The sequence below is a fragment of the Giraffa tippelskirchi genome, chromosome 4, assembly GCF_054371585.1.
Source record: "Giraffa tippelskirchi isolate mGirTip1 chromosome 4, T2T-mGirTip1v1.2.pri, whole genome shotgun sequence".
In the NCBI taxonomy this organism is placed as follows: Eukaryota; Metazoa; Chordata; class Mammalia; order Artiodactyla; family Giraffidae; genus Giraffa; species Giraffa tippelskirchi.
The window spans coordinates 149,687,779-149,708,825 of record NC_137278.1 but is presented as its reverse complement, the minus strand read 5'-3'; the positions used below and the strand labels follow the sequence as shown (position 1 = coordinate 149,708,825).

Genomic DNA, 21,047 nt, shown 5'->3' with positions numbered 1-21,047 from the left:
GTATATGGTTCCCTAATGATAACTTTTCATGCGCATTGGACATTCAGATAGTTGAGACATTTTAATAACAATATTTCACTTCATATGACACAGATATTTTACGTTTGTTTATATTCTTCTGGGAAAGATATTATTGGAAAAACAGCAAGTGCAACACTGAAAGCTTTTTCTTTTAACTGTGAGTGAAATATTCATCTTTGTTGTCACGAAATCCAAGGAAGTGGCAGATCCAGGTATATTCTCCGGAAGCCTCTTCAATTTCTCTTTCTAAAACTCAACATATTTCTTTCATGAACAGAGATCAGAGTGGTAATGTCCCTTTCACTCATGGTTTACTCATGGATTCAAAAGAAAACCAAATTTATAGGCAAAGTTTGCATTTCTGAAAGAGAGTAAATTAACATTCCATTACTTCAACTACATTCTAAAAGAATAAAAATCAGAAATTCAAGACATGTAAAAACCAGATTAATAGTTGTGTTAAAAGAATCACTACAAAAAATCTAACTTTGTAGCTTTTCTTTCAGCAGATCTTATCGAACATGTTATTTATTGGAACATTCTTTGCAATTCATAAAGTAATTTCTCTGTACATTTACACTTCTGCTGATAAAGGAGTAATAACAAAGTCTCTATAAGCCCCCTGGAGTTGTGATAACCTCAAATCCTCTTAAAAATCTAGATACAGTCATAAGAGAGTTGTCACTTTCTAATAGATATTCATACTTATGAAAGCTTCTGACAAGCATTTTCACCTTTTGTACCCAAACTTTATCTGATCCACATGATTTAAGCAGATAAAGCAGATGAATGAAATGACTTTATTTTCTCTAAAGGCAGTCTCAAAAGTCCAAAATTACTTTTTTCCTTTTGCAGTTTCATTACCTTTTCTTTCGTATTCCCATAGAAAAGTTAATTTAAAAATTACATCTTCCAGTCCAGTTTTCCATTGTGTTTCTGAAAAGTGTGATGTATTCCCCATGGGGCAGCTGAGAAGATGAAAATTCTTACTATAGCTTCCCCCTTCCCTCACATACATCTTCAGTAAGATTGGGGTTGGGTTTAAATTTCAAAACTTTGAATTAAGGTTCATAGTAGTTTCCTATAAAATAGGTAGTTGGAATACTGCTGCTGCTGCTGCTGCCGCCAAGTGACTTTAGTCATGTCTGACTCTGTGCAACCCCATAGACGGTAGCCCACAAGGCTCCCTCGTCCCTGGGATTCTCCAGGCAAGAACACTGTAATGGGTTGCCATTTCCTTCTCCAATGCATGAGTGAAAAGTGAAAGTGAAGTCGCTCAGTCGTGTCCGACTCTTAGCGACTCCATGGAGTGCAGCCCACCAGGCTCCTCTGTCCATGGGATTTTCCAGGCAAGAGTACTGGAGTGGGTTGCCATTGCCTTCTCTGAGTTGGAATACTACTCAGCCATAAAAAAGCACAAAATAATGCCATTTGCAGCAACATAGATGCAACTAGAGATTATCATACTAAGTGAAATAAGTCAGAAAGAGAGACAAATACCATGTGATATCACTTATGTATTGAATGGCTTCTCTGGTGGCGCAGAGGGTAAAGCGTCTGTCTGCAATGCAGGAGACTCGGGTTCGATTCCTGGGTCAGGAAGATCCCCCTGGAGAAGGAAATGGCAACCCACTCCAGTACCCTTGCCTGGAAAATCCCATGGATGGAGAAGCCTGGTAGGCTACAGTCCCTGGGGTCGCAAAGAGTCGGACACGACTGAGCGATTCTACTCCACTATGTATTGAATCTAAAACATGACACAAATGAACCTAATTACAAAACAGAAACAAACCCACATAGTGAACAGACTTGTGTTGCCAAGGAGAAAGGGTGTGGGGACGGAAGGACTGGGACCTGGGATAATCAGATGTAAACTATTATATACAGAATGGATAAATAACAAGGTCCTACTTATAGCACAGGGAATTAACTATATTCAATATCCTGTGATAAACTGTAGTGGAAAAGAATATTAAAAATATCTATTCATCTATAACTGAGTCAATTTGCTGTACAGCAGAGATTGGCACACACTGTAAATCAACTATACTTCAATTTTAAAAACAGGGAGTTGGCTTTCTCTTTCTGACTCATTTCACTTAGGATGAGGAACATTAGAATTTGCAGATGCAAACAATTACATATAGCGTGGATGGATAACTATATTCAATGTCCTGGGATAAACCATAATGGAAAGGAATATATATATATATATATATATATGTATAACTGAGTCACTTTGCTGTATAGTATAAATTAACATAGCATTATAAATCAACTATACATCAATTAAAAATAAATTAATAAAAATGCACCCAAAAAGAGACTGATTAGGAATTGAGAACAAAATTTAGAAGGATTGCTTCTGTAAAAAGAGTACAGAATCCTTCGTCTGCCTCCATTTACCAAGAAGAATTGAAAAGACAGACAAAGGGAAAGAACAGAGGGTCTTTACTTCAGGGTTGTCGCTCAAAAGATGAACCCCCACCACCAACAACTGCCCACAAACAAACCCTCGGCAGCTACCCCAGGCTCTCCCAGAGGCAAGAGCAGCACATGAGATGCCCTCTCTGCGTCCAAAATGGAGGGAGGGACTGGTGAAGCTGCTCCACCTGGGCAGTTCACCTACTGCTTTCATCCCCCAAGCTGTTGCGGGTAGGCTCCATTCTACCTAGGTGGGAGCTCCATTCTAGCTTTGCCTCTGAGACTTTGCATCTGCTTTCCCCTGGCCTGAATACACTTCTTTCACATTCCCACACATCTCACTCCCCTAACTCCTCAGAATCCTTGCTTTAATGCCACAATCTTGTTGAGACCTTCTCTGATTATCCTATTCAAAAATTTCAACCCCCCTATCTGTTTTCTCCATTTCCCCTTTCCTGCTTTGTAAGTTTCTCCACACAGTGTGTCCTTGTCTGCCCCAGATATCCTCCAGGCCATGCCCACATCCATTCTCCAAACTTCCCTGCCCTGCTTTGTGTTCAGGGAGGCGACCAGATGGACCCTATCAGCAAGCTCACTTGTCCTGTGGATCCCTTTTGGGTTTGACCAAAGGGAGGCAGTAGAAGGAGGTTTGAGAGAGGATTAGAGATTTATTCTCCTAGCTCCATTTCTGCCAAGTCCTATGGTTCAGCTGCCTCCCTATAAAGACCACACCTCCTGCCAGATGGTCCCCTCTGTTCAGCTTCCCCCTCTGGGTGCTAATGACTTCATCTCTTCATCCATCTTTTAGGCCTCAGGCTGTTTGGAGCTCCCTGCTGTTGCTAGCTCCAGAGCACAGTGTGTCTCTTATTCTTTTAAACCTGCTTGATGAAGTTAATTAATAACATTTATTAAACTCTTTACTGAGTTAATTATCTATTAATCATATTGTTAATTATTTACCTTTATTAAACTCTTCTCATATTGCCCTGGAGAAAGAAATGGCAACTCACTCCAGTACTCTTGCCTGGAAGATTCCATGGACTGAGGAGCCTGGTGGGCTACAGTCCATGGGGTCGCAAAGAGTCGGACACGACTGAGCGACTGAGCCACTTCACTTTCACTTTCATATTGCCCATTTTAACTGTGACATTATTTAATTTCCTAATTGCTGCATCATCTGACATCCTATTTTTTTTACTTAATGAGTAATTTATCATCTCTCCCACTAAAATGTCAGCTCCAGGAAATCAAGAATATTTGTCTGTTCGTATACTGCTGTGTTCCTAGCACCTACAGCAAAACATGACACATAGTAGGAGCTGAATAATTAATTGTTGAATAAATTATGAAATAATGAATGTATGTATGGCTCAGGAAGGGACATGGAAAGTCAAGTCCATAGATTCCTATCTTCTCTACATACTGGATCACTGCCTTTACAGAGGGTGTCTTTTCTTTCTTTTATTCCTTCTTCCTTTCCTTTCTTTTCTTGTGTGTTTTGTTGCCAAAAGCAAATGTTTTCACTAGGTGGGCATTATTTCATCTCCCAATTTATACTTAGCATTTTTATAAAATGCCATCTGGAAGTACCTTAGAGAATTCACACATGTAAACCCACATATTTACAATCTGACACAGCTTCTACTTCTTAAAGTTCATAAACAACATTGCTGAGCCAGTGGTGAAGTCATTTTAAAACAAAAGAGCAGTCCAACAATGAGGAGAAAATTGCCACTAAAGCTAATATCTGGATAGACAAAAAACACAGAAGTATAGATTCTAATATTCTGTTTTTTAAGCATTGACTACAATATAAAAGAGAAAATATAATACCCAAGCACTTAAAACAAGCATACAATTAGTGCTCAATCAGTATTTGTTGAATTCATAAATGAGTAAATTAAAATCCCTCTGTACTAAGGAAATATTTTGAAACGACAAAAGATATTTGTGTTAGATTGGATGAGTGTTTCCAACTCCTTTCTCCCTCCTTGTAATGGAGAATTATATCCCCACCTATCATCTTATGTGGCATATCCTATGAAAAGAGTGGTTCTCCCCATCTACTTAATTTTGAGGATGACCGTGTGATATTGACATACTTTAATCAATGGGATGTAAATAGATGTAGCAGTGTACCAGTTCTGAGTTGAAGCTTTAAGTGTGATTGCTTGATTCAGCATACTTTTCTACTCCTATTTTCTGCCATGAAAGACTAGCATGAGCAGATAGAGGAGGACCTTTCAGACAAATTTCCAAACTAAGAAGATGCATAGAGTTAATCCTCAGTCTACTGGTAGCCAGGAGCCACAGAGCCACAGCTGACCAAAAGCAAACATGTAATATGAATAATAAATACCTATAGGTTGTTTGTTATGCAGCAATACCATAACAAACTGGTACCTAGAAATGGGGTGTTGATGGAACAAAACTTAAACTATATGGATGGAGGAGGGAGTACGGAAAGTGTTATTAGAAACAGAAAATTGGCAGCCCGGACTAGGTAATGACAAACTATTGGTAGAATTATCATATATATTAAATTTGTACCCTCAGATTGCCTTTCATGATAAAGTTGTTGCTGCCATTTTTATACTGATGGATCAGCCCTTCATGTCACCATTTTGTAGCAACTTGGATTTTCTGTCTCTTGAATTTCTTTCTTGTTGTTATTAGTATATGCAGAATGATGATAGTACAGTGTGTTATTTAGGAAGCAATTTGTCATTGAGCCGAAAGGCGGATGTATAATATTACAGTTTTCCATCCCATGAAGCCATGTTTAATGTTCATGAAAAAAATCTATTTTTTGTACAATATTCTAGATGCAACTTAGTGTAGCAGGTGTTTCCTTCAAATTTGGAAATACTGAATATATAACTGTCTCTTTAAATCCCTTCTCTTTCAGAGTATGCAGTGGTAAGTTTGGGCACATTTACTTTTGATTTCTTCCAGATGATAATGCTTGGAAATATCCAACTAAGGTGCTTGTTAGAGCAGTGATATCAGTAAATATAAGCTCACAGCCACTTTGTATACCGGCTTTGCCTCACGGTCTCCTATGAAATTTTTCATCTTTTTCCTCTTCTCTTGATTTTCTGACTTCAGCATAATCTTATTTGAACATAGAGAAGCTGCCAAATCACAATTATTTTCCACTAAATTTGATGTGATTTTCTTAATCTAATTTTAGTACATTATATGGATGGTTAGTTTCAATTATTTTCAGGAGGAACTTGTACTTAACTCCTAGCTTGGCTCTTCACTCGCTCCTCAGTCATCATTCTTGATAATTGTATGGCTTTTTTGGACATCTTAGATTCACATTTCCTAAATCTTCTCAGAACCACTTCAAATCTTCAAATCTCTGCATCCGGGTAAAGATATAGAGGCATAAATATACAAATGTATACATTTTATGTATATAATTTATATTAGTTTTTTTTCTCTTTTAGACTCATTCTCCCTCCCTTAAGCTATCTCATATTCCCTTTGTTTTCAAACTTTATAAAATTTACACAGGCTGCCTTTATTTTCTCACCAATCCTTAGCTCCTACAGCCTGGCTCTTGTTCCCTTATTTGTCATGAAATTGATGTCCTGAAGTTTATATTTAAATGAGCTCCTAATCAAAAATCCAATGACTTGTTCTATCCTTCTTATCATATAGAAGGACTTGAGTTATGGGACATTGGAGATTTGGGGCACGTTGACTCATACAAAGAATAAGGAATTGGAGGCTAATAAGCTGTAGAAGGATAGGACAAGGGAATGGAAATTCAATTTCAGATCCTACTCAAAGTCAGAATGTGAATCTAAGCCAAAATCCAGGATGGTAGAAGAAATAAAAAATAAGTGAAGATAAAGTCTAGGTGGATTATTCTTTCAGTGAGCTATTGATACATAATAAAGCATCTAAAACAGTGATTTAAAAAAATCAGTTTTATTTCTCAAGATTCTGTCAGTCAAAAATTCAAGCAGCAATCAGTCAAGGTGGCTCTTTTCTATCACATATACATGATATCAGCTGAGAATGCTCAGCTAGCCCTGAAGGATCCAAGATGGCCTCACTCATACACCTGAGACTTTGTTGCTGAGAGTCAACCTGGGTCCATTGTTTCTGTTCCAAATGGCCTCTCACTTTTCACATAGTCTCTTATTCCTTATGGAAAGATCCATATTAGGACTTGATACAGATCCCAATATATTGGACTTTGAACATAGGAAATATTTCGATAAGACTTTAGTAGATCTTGAGAGAGATATGAGTATATTTTACACCTATCTCTCTAGTCAAGGCTATGGTTTTCCCAGTAGACATGTATGGATGTGAGAGTTGGACTATAAAGAAAGCTGAGCACCGAAGAATTGATGCTTTTGAACTGTGGTGTTGGAGAAGACTCTTGAGAGTTCCTTTGACTGCAAGGAGATCCAACCAGTCCATCCTAAAGGAGATCAGTCCTGGGTGTTCATTGGAAGGACTGGTGTTGAAGCTGAAACTCCAATATTTTGGCCACCTCATGTGAAGAGTTGGTTCATTTGAAGAGACCCTAATGCTGGGAAAGATTGAGGGCAGGATGAGAAAGGGATGCCAGAGGATGAGATGGTTTGATGGCATCACCGACTCAATGGACATGAGTTTGAGTAAACTCTGGGAATTGGTGATGGACAGGGATGCCTGGTGTGCTGCAGTTCATGTGGTACCAAAGAGTCAGACATGACTGAGCGACTGAACTGACTGAAGAAAGACATGAGTTGTGGCCAGAGAATAGAGTATGGAAAAAAAAAATTGTTTGTAAAGATGGTCACGAACATGCATGCTGCTTCTCCCATGCAGAATTTGGGTTCACCTGTGACTTGCCTTGTCTAACGGAATGTGGCAGGAGGAATTCAGTGCCAGTTTGCATCCTGCTACTTTAGAGACCTGGCACCTTTTGTTATGGCTGTCCTAGGATCCAACTAACAAGGAAAGAAGAAAGATTAGGATATTAAGTGATGATGAAACATTTTCAGGAGACAGAGAAAGAGAGCGATCTAACCAGCCCTTGGCCAGTCTGGTCACTCTTAGCCTAGGTGCCATGCAAGTAAAGCCATCTTGGACATTCCAGCCACCCAGGTGAGCTCCCAGTGAATGTAGCCACATGAGTGACCCAGCTAACACCACGTAGAGAGGATATGACCTGTACCAAATGAACTCTGACCTCCCTTACAACCCACAGAATTGTGAGCAATTAAATTGTTTTTTTAAACCACTCAGTATTGGGTACCTTGTTAGGAAGCAGTAGCTAAATGAAATAGATAATATTGGAAAAGGTCAGTTGTCATTCCAATCCCAAAGAAAAGCAATGCCAAAAAATGCTCAAACTACCACACAACTGCACTCATCTCACACGCTAGTAAAGTAATACTCAAAATTCTACAAGCCAGGCTTCAGCAATACATGAAATGTGAACTTCCAGATGTTCAAGCTGGTTTTAGAAAAGGCAGAGGAACCAGAGATCAAATTGCCAACATCCGCTGGATCATCGAAAAAGCAAGAGTTCCAGAAAAACATCTATTTCTGCTGTATTGACTATGCCAAAACCTTTGACTGTGTGGATCACAATAAACTGTGGAAAATTCTGAAAGAGATGGGAATATCAGACCACCTGACTTGCCTCTTGAGAGACCTGTATGCAGGTCAGGAAGCAACAGTTAGAACTGGACATGGAACAACAGACTGGTTCCAAATAGGAAAAGGAGTACGTCAAGGCTGTATATTGTCACCCTGCTTATTTAACTTATATGCAGAGTATCATGAGAAACACTGGGCTGGAATAAGCACAAGCTGGAATCAAGATTTCCTGGAGAAATATCAATAACCTCAGATATGCAGATGACACCACCCTTATGGCAGAAAGTGAAGAAGAACTAAAGAGCCTCTTGATGAAAATGAAAGAGGAGAGTGAAAAACCTGGCTTAAAACTCAACATTCAGAAAACAAAGATCATGGCATCTGGTCCCATCACTTCATGGGAAATAGATGGGGAAACAGTGGAAACAGTGTCAGACTTTATTTTTTTAGGCTCCAAAATCACTGCAGATGGTGATTACAGCCATGAAAGTAAAAGACACTTACTCCTTGGAAGGAAAATTATGACCAACCTAGACAGCATATTAAAAAGCAGAAACATTACTTTGTCAACAAAGGTCCGTCTAGTCAAGGCTATGGTTTACCCAGTAGTCATGTATGGATGTGAGAGTTGGACTATAAAGAAAGCTGAGCACCGAAGAATTGATGCTTTTGAACTGTGGTGTTGGAGAAGACTCTTGAGAGTCCCTTGGACTGCAAGGAGATCCAACCAGTCCATCCTAAAGGAGATCAGTCCTGGGTGTTCATTGGAAGGACTGATGCTGAAGCTTAAACTCCAATACTTTGGCCACCTGATGCGAAGAACTGACTCATTTGAAGAGACCCTTATGCTGGGAAAGATTGAGAGCAGGAGGAGAAGGGGACACCAGAGGATGAGATGGGTGGATGACATCACCGACTCAATGGACATGAGTTTGAGTAAACTCCGGGAATTGGTGATGGACAGGGATGCCTGGCATGCTGCGGCTCATGGGGTCACAAAGAGTCGGACACGACTGAGTAACTGAACTGAACTGAACTAAATACTCCAACCAAATGAACTGGGCTTCAGCCCTCATGAGAAAGAAGGGTGCTAAGCAGAGAAAATAGCGTACAAGTTTAGTCATATGGGCTTGAGAGGGGTTTTAGGAAGGCTGGTATCAGTCTTAACTCTCTTCACTTGGAGGACTAATTTTGCAAATATTAGGAAGGAAGCCATGGGAATTTTGGAGATGTAACTAAGGGGAAATCAAACCAAACCTATATTTAGTTTGGGTTCAGAAGAATATGTATGTTTCACAATCACTCCCTTGTATAGTTAATTTATTGCTATGGCCCACTGCCCAGATTTATCAGGCACTGTAACATGAAGTTGCCAGTAAGCAACTGCATCTTGATAAAGATTTTCCCAGATATAAGAATCCAAAAAATGAGTATGACACTACCAACAAGTTATGAAGCAGAAGTAAACATTTTTAAAACATCAATAATAAAAAAACAAATTTCAACAAATATGCTAAAGACAAAAATAATTTTCTGCTATCTCAATAGATAATATAAAATATTGTATATGAACAGCCAATCAAAAAACCAAATGGCCAAAAAAGGTAGGAAAGCTATTATAAAATATGCTAAGCTATTAATTTTTAAAGTATTTTTGTTATTTTTCTGGATTCTATATTTTATATTCTATATTCTATATCCTTTCAGTTCAGTTCAGTTGCTCAGTTGTGTCCAACTCTCTTCAACCCCATGGACTGCAGCATGCCAGGCTTCCTTGTCCGTCACCAACTCCTGGAGCTTGCTCAAACTCATGTCCATCAAGTTGGTGATGCCATTCAACCATCTCATTGTCCCTCTCTCCTCCTGCCTTCAATCATTCCCAGCATCAGGATCTTTTCCAATGAGTCAGCTCTCACATCAGGTGGCCAAAGGATTGGAGTTTCAGCTTCAGCATCAGTCCTTCCAGTGAATATTCAGGACTGATTTCCTTTAGGATAGACTGGTTGGATATCCTTGCAGTCCAAGGGACTCTCAAGAGTCTTCTCCAACACCACAGTTCAAAAGCATCAGTTCTTCAGCACTCAGCTTTCTTTATGGTCCAACTCTCACATCCATACATGACTACTGGAAAAACCATAGCTTTGACTAGATGGACCTTTGTTGGTAAAATAATGTCTCTGCTTTGTAATATGCTGTCTAGGGTGGTCATAGCTTTTCTTCCAAGGAGCAAGCATCTTTTAATTTCATTGCTTCAGTCGCCATCTGCAATGATTTTGGAGCCCAAGACAATAAAGTCTGTCACTGTTTCCACTGATTCCCCATCTATTTGCCATAAAGTAATGGGACCAGATGCCGTGATCTTCGTTTTCTGAATGTTGAGTTTTAAGCCAGGTTTTTCACTCTCCTCTTTCACTTTCATCAAGAGGCTCTTTAGTTCTTCTTTGCTTTCTGCCATAAGGGTGGTATCATCTGCGTATCTGAGGTTATTGATATTTCTCCCAGCAATCTTGATTCCAGCTTGTGCTTCATCCAGCCCGGAATTAATTTTGTATAGAGAAGGGAAAAAAATCTGACACTTGTGGTTTGTTTCCTCCTGCTGCTTAAGAGAGAGATAAAAACGTCTGACCACTTGCAGTCTATTTCCTCTGTTTGGAGACCCCTAGCCTTCCTTCCTGTTACCCTCTCAGTATGACACTCTCTAGGTCCACCCATGTTGCTTCAAATGGCATTATTTCATTCTTTTTAATGGCTGAGTAATACTCCATTTTATATATGCCCCACGTCTTCTTTATCCATTCCTCTGTCAATAAGCATTTAGGTTGCTTCCTTGTCTTGGTTATTGTAAACAGTGCTGCAATGAACATTGGGGTGCATGTATCTTTTTGAGTCATAGTTTTTTCTGGATATATGCTCAGGAGTGGGATTGCAGGGGCATATGGTAGCTCTATTTTTAATTTTTTAAGGAACCTCCAGACTGTTCTCCAAAGTGGGTGTACCAATTTACATTCCCACCAACAGTCCAGGAGAGTTCCCTTCTCTCCACATCCTCTCCAGGTTTTGTTGTTTGTAGATTTTTTTGATGATAGCCATTCTGACTGGCATGAGGTGGTATCTCTTTGTAGTTTTAATTTGGATTTCTCTAATAACTAGTGGTATTGAACATCTTTTCATGTGCCTATTAGCCATCTGTATGTCCTCTTTGAAGAAATGTCTATTCAGTTCTTCTGCCCATTTTTTGAGTGGGTTGTTTGTTTTGATGCTATTAAGTGTTTGTAACACTCTCTGACATAAATTATAGCAACATCTTTTTTGATGCATCTCCCAGAATAATGAAAATAAAAGCAAAAATAAACAAATGAGACCTACTTAAACAAAAGCTTTGTACAGCAAAGCAAACAATAAACAAAACAAAAAGACAAACCACAGGGTGGGAGAAAATAATTGCAAATGATGTGACTGATAAGGGATTAGTCTCCAAAATTTACAAAAATAATGTTTAACAAGTTCTCTCAGTAGCTATAGAAGTGGGAACCAGCCTATACGCTAAACAATTCACCTTAGAGTAACTTTCATTCTACAATAAGCAAATCTAGATATTTTGCCTGAAAGGGGCAGGAAGTGAGCTCTATTTTTTCATGATTGAAGGTGACATGTGAAATAGAATTAATTTAATAAATAAGTATGATGGGAGAGAAATAAAAATAGGGTTTATTAGGGAAAACACTATCATTCAATCAATTTAATGAGCGTCTTCATTAAATTCATATATTATTTCCTATGAAAAGTTTTGAGACTAGTAAATCAAGCAGATTGTAATTTTAATTTTTGAGTCAGCATTGAGCAAAGACCAAATACACATGTTAATCAATTAGATTGAGTTTTATTTGGCTTAATGGTCTGGCAATAAATAAATTGCTTTGTTTACAAGGCTAGTTCATTTGTAAGAAGATGGCATTAAGGGACTTCCCTAGTGGTCCTGTGGTTGAGAATCTGCCTGCCGATGCAGGGGACAGGGTTCAGTCCCTGATCAGGGAACTAAGATCCTACATGCCAAAGGACATCTACGCCCATGCACCACAACTACTGAACCATACACTGCAACTACTGAAGGCTGCATGCACTAGAGCCCATGATCCACAAGAGAAGCCACAGCAATGAGAAGACTGTACCCCACAACTAGAGAGTAGCCCATACTCACTGCAACTAGAGAAAGCCTGTGCACAGCAAAATAGACCCAGCATAGAGAAAGAGGGGAAAACAAGGGTAACTTAAAGTAACTGATGAAAACAAACTGAAAAAAAAAAATAGATAAGACTCAAACAAAAATGAGAAAAGACCCAACAGAATCAGAGCAGAGAAAGTTCTTCCCTGAGAGAACACTGCTGTCTCCTTCTCCTGAGGATTGCCCTTACCCCAACCCCACCCAGCCAATCCTACTCATCCGTCAAATCCCAGCTCCAAAGCTGTATTCTGCTAATCATTTCCTGATGTCTTCCTTCTTTTCAGCCTTTTTCAAATAGCAGATAGCATTGTTATCTTTCTTTCTCATTATTTTTTTTTACTTATCAGCTCCATCTAAATCACAATGATATATGCCTATAGGGTGCTCTCAGTTCAGTTCAGTTGCTCAATTGTGTACAACTCTCTGTGACCCCATGGACTGCAGCACACCAGGCTTCCCTGTCCATCACCAACTCACAGAGCTTGTTCAAACTCATGTTCAAACTCATGTTCAAACTCATCCAGTCGGTGATGCCATCCAACCATCTCATCCTCTGTTGTCCCCTTCTCCTCCTGCCTTCAATCTTTCTCAGCATCAGGGTCTATTCAAATGAGTCAGTTCTTTACATCAGGTGGCCAAAGGATCGGAGTTTCAGCTTCAGCATCAGTCCTTCCAATGAGTATTCAGGACTGATTTCCTTTAGGATAGACTGGTTGAATCTCCTTGCAGTCCAAGGGATTCTCAAGAGTCTCCCCCACACCACAGTTTAAAAGCATCAATTCTTTGTGCTCAGCTTTCTTTATGGTCCAACTCTAACATCCATACCTGCCTACTGGAAAAACTATAGCTTTGACTAGATGGACCTTTGTTGGTAAAGTAATGTCTCTGCTTTTTAATATGCTGTCTAGGGTGGTCATAGCTTTTCTTCCAAGGAGTAAGCATCTTTTAATTGCATGGCTGCAGTCACCATCTGCAGTGATTTTGAAGCCCAAGAAAATAAACTCTGTCAGCGTTTCCAGTAGTTTCCCCATCTACTTCCTGTGAAGTGATGGGACCATATGCTATGATTTTAGTTTTTGAATGTTGAGTTTTAAGTCCTCTTTCACTTTCATCAAGAGCCTCTTTAGTTCCTCTTCGCTTTCTGCCATAAGGGTTGTGTCATCTGCATATCTGAGGTTATTGATATTTCTCCCAGCAATCTGGATACCAGCTTACAGTTCATCCAGCCTGGTGTTTCACATGACATACTCTCCATAAAAGTTAAATAAGCAGGTGACAATATACAGCCTTGACTACTCGTTCCCAATTTGGAACCAGTCTGTTGTTCCATATCTGGTTCTAACTGTTGCTTCTTGACCTACATACAGATTTCTCAGGAGGTGGTCTTGTGTTCTCAGGTCAAGTGGTCTGGTGTTCCCATCTTTTGAAGAATTTTCCACAGTTTATTGTGATCCCCACAGTCAAAGGCTTTGGCGTAATCAATAAAGCAGAAGTAGCTGCTTTTCTGGAATTGTCTTGCTTTTTCTATGATCCAGCAGATGTTGGCATCTTGATCTCTGGTTCCTCTGCCTTTTCTAAATACAGCTTGAACATCTGGAAGTTCTTGGTTCACGTACTGTGGAAACCTGGCTTGGAGAATTTTGAGATCACTTTGCTAGCATGTGAGATGAGTGCAATTGTGCAGTAGTTTGAACATTCTTTGACATCGCCCTTCTTTGGGACTGGAATGAAAATTGACCTTTTCCAGTCCTGTGGCCACTACTGAGTTTTCCAATTTGCTGGCATATTGAGTGCAGCACTTTCACAGCATCATCTTTTAGGATTTGAAATAGCTCAACTGGAATTCCATCACCTCCACTAGCTTTGTTTGTAGTGATGCTTTCTAAGGCCCACTTGACTTCACATTCCAGGATGTCTGGCTCTAGGTGAGGGATCACACTATCGTGATTATCTGGGTCGTGAAGATCTTTTTTGTATAGTTCTTCTGTGTATTCTTGCCACCTCTTGTTAATATCTTCTGCTTCTGTTAGGTCCATACTGTTTCTGTCCTTTATTGTGCTCATCTTTGCATGAAATGTTCCCTTGGTATCTCTAATTTTCTTGAAGAGAACTCTAGTCTTTCCCATCCTGTTGTTTTCCTCTATTTCCTTGCATTGATCACTGAGGAAGGCTTCCTTATCTCTCCTTGCTATTCTTTGGAACTCTGCATTCAAATAGGTATATCTTTCCTTTTCTCCTTTGCCTTTCACTTCTCTTCTTTTCACACTCTTTGTAAAGCCTCCTCAGACAACCATTTTACCTTTTTGCATTTCTTTTTCTTGGGTATGGTCTTGATCACTGCCTGTTATACAATGTAATGAATTTCTGTCCATAGTTCTTCTGCATTCTGTCTATCACATCTTATCAGAGTGAATTTGCAAGCATACTAAGTTGCTTCATTTGTGTCCAACTCTTTGTGACCCTATGGGCCATAGCTCACCAGGCTCCTATGTCCATGGGATTTTCCAGGCAAGAATACTAGACTGGATTTCCATACCCTTCTCAAGGGGATCTTCCTTACCCAGAGATCGAACCCGTGTCTCTTATGTCTCCTGCATTGGCAGACAGGTTCTTTACCACTAGCGCCACCTGGGAAGCTCACGGAGAGAATTTAAAAGAATTTAAACTTTCAAAAACTATTATTCTCAGTGACTAGATACAGATTTACATCTATAGTCCCATATGTCAAGAATCTTTTGTTTGTACTACTTCTTTCTGACAACCATGGGGAAATAAAGAAGTGGCATCATAGGCAACCATTTTAATCACTGACAGTGCATGTTACAAAGGTCTGGGGTGAATTAGATTATAGGACTGATAAGTGCTTTGTGACGTGACATGAGGGGCTCATATTGAAAGATTATACCCATATTTTGTTCTCTTACATGTCATAGAAATAGCTAGAAACAACTAATAGAAATAATTCCTTTACAAATAAATATTGACTACATATGTAACCTTTTACTGAACAGAGATTTTTTAAAGTAGTCAATTCTTTTTTAATCATCCTCTATTTCTATGAGTTGCTAGACAGAAGTTTTGTTTTTGTTTTGGATGTGGGAAGGGTATGGAAGGAGGATGAGAATTCTGGAGAAAGATGAGAGACAGAAGTGGAGGAGAATTGGATGGCGATCAATTGCCAATAATCTGGAGAACTGGATTTGAGCCTTTGGTGGGGATACATGATTAAGGAACTAATTTCATGAATGACCTCATGAGTCCCTGAGGGTAAGGAGGGAAAGTTTAACAAATGTTTAACATTAACAAAATGTTGAGCAGAACTGATGAAAGGCCATGCCTGATCCTTACTCTACCATGGGCTCAGTGCAGTTTTGAATCCTGGACTCAAAATGTTACCAATGGACAGCCTGGAAGCCATCATTCTCAAGGATATTGGCAAAAGAAGTGGTGTTGAGTCCTCTTAGCAAAAAAGAGGTCAGGGAAAACAAGCAGACTTTTCCAAATGCAGATCGTTCACTTCCTTGGTTAGAGTTATTCTTAGATATTTTATTCTTCTAGGTGCAATTGTAAAGAGGATTATTTTCTCAATTTCTTCTCTGTTTGTTCATTATTGGTATATAGAAATGCAGCATATTCTATATATTATATTACTTTTGTATCCTGGAAATTTACTAATTTTCTTTATTAGTTCTAACAGTGTTTTGGTGGAATCTTTAGGGTTTTCTCAATATATAGTATCATGTCATCTGCAAACACTGACATTTTTTTTCTTCCTTCCACATTTCATTTCTTTTTCTTGTCTCATGTCTCTGGTTAGGACTTTCAATACTACTTTCAATAAAAGTGAAAAGAGTAGACATTCTTGTGTTATTTCTCATCTTAGAAGAAAATGTTTCAGCTTTTCACCATTAGGTATAATGTTAGCTGTGGGTTTGTCATAAGTCGCCTTTATTATGGTAAAGTATGGTACCTCTATTCTCACTTTGTTGAGAGTATTTATCATGAATGAATGAATTTTGTCAAATGCTTTTTTTGCACCTCTTGAGGTAATCAAGTGATTTTATCCTTCATTTTGCCCATGTGTTGTATCATGTTGATTGATTTGCAGATATTGAACCATCCTTACAATTAACCCCATTTGATAATGATGTATGAGCTTTTTTTAATGTATTGTTGAATCTGGTTTGCCAATTTTCTGTTGCGAATTTTTGCATCAGTCTTCATCAGGAATATTGGCCTGTAATTTTCTTTTTTGTGGTGTCTTCATCTGGTTTTAAAATAGGGGTAATGATGGCCTCTTAGAATGAGTTTGAAAGTGCTCCCTCCTCTTCAAGTTTTATGACATAGTTTGAGAAGGATAGGTATTAATTCTTCTTTAAATGTTTGGTAGAATTCCCCTGTGTGCCTGTCTGGTCCTACGCTTTTATTTGTTAGGTTTTTCTAATTCAATTTCATTACTAATAATTGTTCTGTTCAAATTTTCTATTTCTTTCTGAGTCTGTCTTAGTAGATTGTATGTTTCTAGGAATTTATCTATTTTTTCTAGACTGAGAATCTGAGAAACTTTATGGACTGTTTCCCAAATTACACACATTACTATAGACATAAGAATTTCCCCCCAAATTCCAAGAATTTCAGAAAATCCCATAAAGCCCATTTATTAAATAATTAATGCTTGGGTGAATAATCTATTTTTAGGCAAAAATGGGTTATTAACTGCAATAAAATTGTTTTTTTTTGTTCAAAATTCATATTTCTGTTATCTCTTTCTCAGTCTCTGATTTATCAGTGCCTAACTGTAAGGATTACTGATCTTTGGGGTTGTTTTGTGGCAGAGACTGCTGGTTGTCTATTTAATATCCATTCTCAGTTTCTTTTGATTTTATTCAGAATAGGAATGGATGCAACTAAAAGACTAATTTCCCAGCCTTCTTTGTGGCTAGCTTGGCTGTGTCTAGTTTGGTCAATGATGTGTAAACAGAGGTTGTTGAATAAGCCCTTTTTGCCCCTCCATCCTTCATCTTTCTTGCTTCCAGGAAATGTGGATGTGATAGCTAGAGATACAAAAGCCATCTGGACATAGATCTCTTTTTAAAAAGAAAACTACGTGCTATTGTGGGGGAAAAACAGTAGGTCAAAGAAGGCAGAGAGTCCTTGAAGATTTCATAAAGCTGCCTCACCAGTACTAGAATATCTATTTCTGAACTTTTTTACATAAAAGAAGAAATCTTTACGTTGCATATATCACTATAGTCAGTTGTCTATTACCAATAGCTAAATGAAAATTCCTTTTGGTTTTTTGCAGTGGTCAACAAAACACCAATTATGTAAAACCCTAACTATTTTATGTCAATAAAGGTGGGGAAATTCTTTTTTCATTTAGAAAACCATGTGAGCTACCGACTTAGGATGACTGCCTCAAGCCCATTGCTACAGGATAGTTCTCACTGAAGCAAAACAAAGTATAAGGAAACATTCCCCAGGAATGTTAGGCACAGTCCCTTATCAGGTAAAAAATAATGACTGTTCAGTCTTCATAGTTGTCCAAAGGGATGATGAGTATCTCTCTTTGTCCACTTGAGAAAAGGTATCTGAGGGATATCTCTCCTTAAGCCACAGATTTATTTTCCTCCTTGGGCTTCTCAGAGCAGAGGCTTTTATAGTCAGAGTGTTTCTGCTTCTACTTTTCACTTTCAGTAGCTAGAATCTGGAGTCTACCCACCATTTCCATTCATGTTCCACAGGCATTTCCATTTCACTATGTTCACAATGGAACCTACTTCCCTTCCTCTCTATGACCCATTGGATGATACTGGAATCAGAAATCTGGGAATAATCACGCATTCCTTCTTCTTCCTCCCATTGGTTTATATGTAACTGTGGTGCTACCACCTACATTTTTCTTGTGTCTTCTTGCTCTTCCACCCTCTCATCATTTCTCATCTGAACAATATCATTCCCAAACAACTAATGTCTTGCCCCATCTAACTCACATTCCATGTTATAAATATATTAATCTTTTGAAAATAAAAATCCAATCAGTTTAAAATTCGAATCTCATAGCAGGAAATCAGAAGCCTATTAGAATCTAGTCTATGATTGCCCCCATAATGCCATCTTTTTCTCCTTCATTCCATGCCCTAGATAGGAGCCAAACAAAACTACCATCAATTTACTGAATGAGTCACGCTGTATCATATCTCCACAGCTTTCACTAAAAAGCTCTTTTCTTATCTCCCTCACCTGGAAAATTACTATTGATGCTCGAAACTTAATTGAGGCATTACCACCTTCAGGTGGCCTACCTTGATTCTGCCCCTCAAGAAGCATATACGGTATTTGAGAACATAGTTCATCTACCATATGATCAGCTATCCCACTTCTGGGTATTTATCCGAAAAACAAAGATATGGAAACAACCTGAGTGCCCATCAATGAATGAATGAATGAAGATGTGGCATGTGTGATGTGCACACACACACACAATGGAATACTAGTCAGTCACAAAAATAGATAAAATCTTGCCATTTGTGACAACAGGGTTGGACCTTGAAGGTATTATTCTAAGTGAAATGAAGAAAGACCAATACTGTATGATTTAACTCATGTGTGGAATATAAAAGACTCTTGGTAATAAACAAACAAAAACAAAATAAATGAACAAATCAAATGAAACAAAGACAGGCACATAGATATACAGAACAGAGTAATGGTTATCAGGGGGGAAGGAGCAGGGCATGGGAGTGGGATGGTAGGTAAAGGGGGTCACCAATATGGTGACAGATGGAAAATAGTTTTTTTGGTGGTGAACACATTGTGGGGTATATAAGAATAGAAATATAATGTTGCACACCTGAAACATATAATGTTATAAATCAATGTTACCACCATAAAAAATAAATAATTTTAAAAAATTTAAAGAACACAGTTCATGAGTTCAAACCATGGTTCTATGATCTTTTTCAAGTAATTTAACCTCTCTGTGCCTCAGTTTCTTCATGTGTATATTAGAGATAATTTCTAATAGAGTTATGAGAAAAATAAAAAAGATACTATTAATATATATAAAAGTGGTCTGAACTATTCCTGGAATATGGTAAGCACCCAGTATATGTGAACTACTTTTCTTTCTAAGATTGAATTAAATTCCTTAGTTTTGTGGTCCCAGCCTTCCATGATCTATTCAAATGTGTGGAAGTTTTGGATTGGCTCACAAAGTCTTATCCACTTACATTTGGAAAAACTAGAAAGTTAAAAATATTACTCTGACTTCCTCAGACCTAAGGTTCTGCATGCAAGCTATGCCCACAGACAAGATTTGAAGAGCAGAAGTCAATCAGAGGTCATCACCTTGGCAGTTGTTGCTAGCAAATATCACCTTGGAAATGACTGCATTTCATATTCCTGGGTATTGAATCTTGAGCTGATTCCCTAAAAGTAGAAGCTTGGAGCAGCTATGAGTGCCCATTCTTCAGTTTCCTGGGTGTTCAGAGGTAAAAGTACAGTGGCAATAGTGGTAGTGGTTGTAGTCTTGATTATGACTCAGTCTTTATGAGGCTGTAAGTGTGGTAGCTCCCCCATAGGTCAGTTCTTTACTGTTCTGAAGACATTTCTGGAGGCCTAGCCTGGAATCTGTTCCTTCTTCATTCTAAAACTTTTGTAAGAATTTGTCCATTTCTTCCAAGTTGTCCATTTTATTGGCATATAGTCATAAGCTATATATGACAAAACCACAGCAAACATTATCCTCAAAGGTAAAATATTGAAAGCATTTCCCCTAAAGTCAGAAACAAGACAAGGGTGCCCACTCTCACCACTACTATTCAGCATAGTTTTGGAAGTTTTGGCCACAGCAATCAGAACAGAAAAAGAAATAAAAGGAATCCAGATTGGAAAGGAAGAAGTAAAACTCTCACTATTTGCAGATGACATGATCCTCTACATAGAAAACCCTAAAGACTCCACCAGAAAATTACTAGAGCTAATCAATGAATATAGTAAAGTTGCAGGATATAAAATTAACACACAGAAATCCCTTGCATTCCTATACACTAACAATGAGAAAACAGAAAGAGAAATTAAGGAAACAATTCCATTCACCATTGCAATGAAAAGAATAAAATACATAGGAATAAATCTACCTAAAGAAACAAAAGACCTATATATAGAAAACTATAAAACACCAATGAAAGAAATCAAAGAGGACACAAATAGATGGAGAAATATACCATGTTCATGGATTGGAAGAATCAATATAGTGAAAATGAATATACTACCCAAAGCAATCTATAGATTCACTGCAATCCCTATCAAGCTACCAACGGTATTATTCACAGAACTAGAACAAGTAATTTCACAATTTGTATGGAAATACAAAAAACCTTGAATAGCCAAAGCAATCTTGAGAAAGAATGGAACTGGAGGAATGAACCTGCCTGACTTCAGTCTCTACTACAAAGCCACAGTCATCAAGACAGTATGGTACTGGCACAAAGACAGAACTATAGATCAATGGAACAAAATAGAAAGCCCAGAGATAAATCCACACACCTACGGACACCTTATCTTGGACAAAGGAGGCAAGAATATACAATGGAAAAAAGACAGTCTCTTTAACAAGTGATGCTGGGAAAACTGGTCAACCACTTGTAAAAGAATGAAGCCACTGTAAAAGAATGAAACTAGAACACTTTCTAATACCATACACAAAAATAAACTCAAAATGGATTAAAGATCTAAACATAAGACCAGAAACTATAAAACTCCT

The 21,047-nt window shown here is 38.3% G+C and overlaps 1 long non-coding RNA gene across 1 annotated transcript; it reads right to left on the bottom strand.

The window, feature by feature from the left end:
• Window positions 1–45: 45 nt before the first annotated feature.
• Window positions 46–19,769, bottom strand: LOC145545144 (uncharacterized). The gene is made up of 3 exons (XR_014081903.1): window positions 19,631–19,769; window positions 4,996–5,812; window positions 46–382 (listed from the first exon to the last, which is right to left on the bottom strand). It is a non-coding gene; the product is annotated as an uncharacterized LOC145545144 (long non-coding RNA).
• Between the last annotated feature and the right edge of the window lie 1,278 nt (window positions 19,770–21,047).